Here is a 3,563-nt window from a genome sequence, read left to right as displayed (position 1 = left end):
CCAAATGGATGGATAAGAATGCCTAAGAACTTTCTCTAGCTATCTATGCTTTTCTTGTCTCAAACTCTATTCATGCTACATCACAAAGTTTGATCAAGTCAGATTCGAACCCTCTGGGTGAGGAGCACTCGGAGTCATCGATTCGTCATAGACTTAAACTTCCAAAACCTCTCTGTGCATTTTGGTCTGACCGATCCATCCTTTTCTTTCATACCGAGTTCACTAAGTTGATCTAGGTTTCCAATCTCGGTGGAACCGATTAGAACTATTTAGTCAAACATAGTTGCAGTAAACGCTTGCGATTCTGCATCTCGGTGCCACCGAGTTGTTCCACTCGGTCGCACCGACGGGGTCAGGATATATATACTGACGAGTCAAATTTTAGAAACTTCTCCGAAACCTATTCACCCACGCGTGTCCTGCTCTGCCGACTCAGGTCTCGGATCGTCCTCTCGTCGCCAACGACCTCCCGCCGCTGGTCTCTGCCATCGTTAATGGAAATCTTCACCTTCGTTGCCGCCGTAGCAAGCTCATCGCCAAGTTAGGGTATGAGTTCGACTCTTTGTGCAATCTTTTACCGCTGATTCTTAGCACAAAGACAATGCCATGTTTCTTACCAAGTATGAGATCAATCTATCCAGAGAAAACTTCCTTTAGATTAGTTTTGATTCGAAAATTTTGGATTAGGTTTCCGCCGAACTCATCTCGGACCGACCGATTTGTAGAAATCTTTCTCGCCGATTTGGCTTAGGCCATTGCACTTGTAATTTTTGGTCTGACCGAAACTTGCAAATCGGTGTGACCAAGTTTAGAACTTTGTGAAACCCTAGCAATATTGGTGCCCCCGAATTGTGCCTCGGTCTGACCGAGATCACTAGTTTAGACACAGATTGTTGCTTCGGTGTCATCGAGTTTAACAAATCGGTAGCTCCGAAATGCTTTCTATAGAAAACTAAAACTAAGTTTTTGACTCATTTGTTTTGCAAAAACTCTGCACTTTGTGATTCTCATCCATTCTACCTCATCTACAACTATTCACAGGGTCAACTCTCAGTGTGCAGTGACAGTATGTCTGATCAGAGTGACAGCCATAATAAGTTTGAGGAGCAGCTGAATTTGAGTGAGGGCACTAGTCCCTCTGGTAGCTATGATGAGGGGAGCAGAAGCACTCCCAGCAACCTGCCTAAGGCAACAACAAGGCAGAGGAAGAAGAAAACCTCAGATTCGGAGGATGAGGATTTTGAAGTTGAGGGGTGACCTCAGAGAAGAAAGTGCTCAAGAAGGAATATGGTGCTGCTACCACCACCAAGCCAGACATGAAGAAGAAAACTCCTGCCAGAAGAGTGCCAATGTCAAAGGCTAGAGCATCAACACAAGAAACTACCGAGTTTACTCTTGAGCCAAGAATAGATGCCGATGGAAATAAAAGAAAGGAAAGGGTCAGAAAAACTGTTGCCAGAGTGATTGGAAAGCCATCAATGGTGAGAGATTCTGCAGAAGAGGAGGAGGAAGAGCAAGATGCACCTCCTGCCAAGTCTCAAAAGCTAATGGGGGATGCCATCAAGTCTGGGGCTGCTCCTTCAAAGCCCAAGACCACCCCTAAAGCTCCAGCTCAAGCTTCCAAGTCTGCACCAAAGAGAAGCACTAGAAACATTCCTACTGCAGAGAAGAACAAGGCCCCAGTGCCTGAGATTGAAGAAGAAGAAGAGGAAGCCCAAGTGCTCAGAAAATTGAAGCCAAAGATACTAGACCATGATGACAATCATCCAGTGGCTGAGAACATGAAGGAGAGAAAGGATGCAGGTCTCCGATTATGGAGACAAGCAGATCCCTATGTTGTGAGGAGAAGGACTGCTATGGACTACAAGTTTCACACCAAGGAATAGGAGGACTTCTATGAGATTGTGCTCCTAGATAAGAATCCCATTATGTGTGACATGAAGTGGGTGGACTAGAAACACATTGATGCCAATGAAGACCACTTTCCAAGAGTGCATGAGAGCTTCAGACCTAATGGAGTTGACACTTTTGTGGGTCAGAAATTGACCAAGTGGAATGATGAGCTTATCATGCAGTTCTATTGAACAGATCATTTCTATCATGATGGCAAGATTGTTTGGATGTCTGAAGGTACCAGGTACCAATCTTCTATTATTGAGTGGGCAAAGCTCATTAATGCCCCTGAAGAAGCCAAGAAGGGCATTGATGTCTATGCTGAGCGTAAGAAGGATCACAACTCCATGGCCAACATGTACAAGGAAATACCAGACAAAACCTTGGAGACACATAAGCTAGGCTCAGTGTACTATCTGATGTCAGGATTGGCCACCATGAACACTATTCTAAGGCACACCTTGTTGCCCAAATCAGGAGATCACAGGATGATCAGAGGCCACTCCATCAACTTGCTTCAGCTCTTTGATTTGCCCCAGAAGTTCAAGGTGATGAGTTTGATTGTTGAGACCATCAAGAGAACATTTGCTGATCAGAAGAGATCATGTGGGTATGCTCCACGTATCCAGATGCTGATTAACTCCAAGATGAACAAAGGAGTGTATTTGTTGGACAAAGAGCACCTTCCCTTGAGGCCTAACTTTGAAGACAACACAGTTGTCATGAATGCTGAAGACCCCACATCAGTAGAGGCTCAAGAGAAGAGGTAGAAAGCAAAAGCCGAGAAGGCATCAAAGATGCCAAGTGCTGAAGAGGCTTCACAAGTTTTCCTCAAGTCAAAGCAAGAACAACTTGGATATCTTATTCAAGACACTTTGAGGATTGAGAAAGGATTGGCCACCCTGACTCAGAATCAAGAGAGCCTGGAGAGGATCATTGAAACAAAGTTCTATGATCTTGACTTGAAGGTGACAGAAATACAAACACCAGTTGAGCATCTCCAAGAAGAAGCTGAAGAGAGGAAAGGAAAAGCAACCACAAAAGTGTTTCAGAGAGTGCATAGGGCACAGAGATCTGGAGCAATGCTAGTGACAGCCACTAGAGCTACTACGTCAGCACCTGCAGCCACAGCTTCAGTTGCCCCTCCGGTTGCAACTCCACCAGCTCGATCAACTTCAACAGATGCATTCATCCTTGGAGTTCTCTCAATGCCACCTCCTGAAGATTCAAGCTTAGAGAGCCGCATAGCACTATACATTTTCAAGCTTTTTGGTAACTTGTTGCCAAAGGGGGAGAAAGTGTATAGATCATAGGCTTCGAGAGAGAGCTTTGCTTCTTTTGCTACTTATTTGTTTGCTTGCTTGGTTGATACTTTATGTTTATGTGTCTGAGATACTTGTATGGTCATGTGTTTGATCATATCATACTTAATGCTTGTGCTTGGATGATGATATTCTCTATCTTTTATGTATGATCATTCACTTTGCCTTGGTGATGAGTGCATATTCCTTTTTTATCATTTTGAGTGCTCCACCAAGATGTATGTGACATGGAAGAGTAACCCATGATCCTAATCGATTGTGCATTTGCATTCAAAAGCAAATCTTAAATAATGCACAAATTTAGGGGGAGCTCTTGCTTATCACATACTTCTCAAGGCGATGATGTAT

This window comes from Triticum dicoccoides, chromosome 4B (genome assembly GCF_002162155.2).
Source record: "Triticum dicoccoides isolate Atlit2015 ecotype Zavitan chromosome 4B, WEW_v2.0, whole genome shotgun sequence".
In the NCBI taxonomy this organism is placed as follows: Eukaryota; Viridiplantae; Streptophyta; class Magnoliopsida; order Poales; family Poaceae; genus Triticum; species Triticum dicoccoides.
This window is presented reverse-complemented; position numbering follows the sequence as displayed.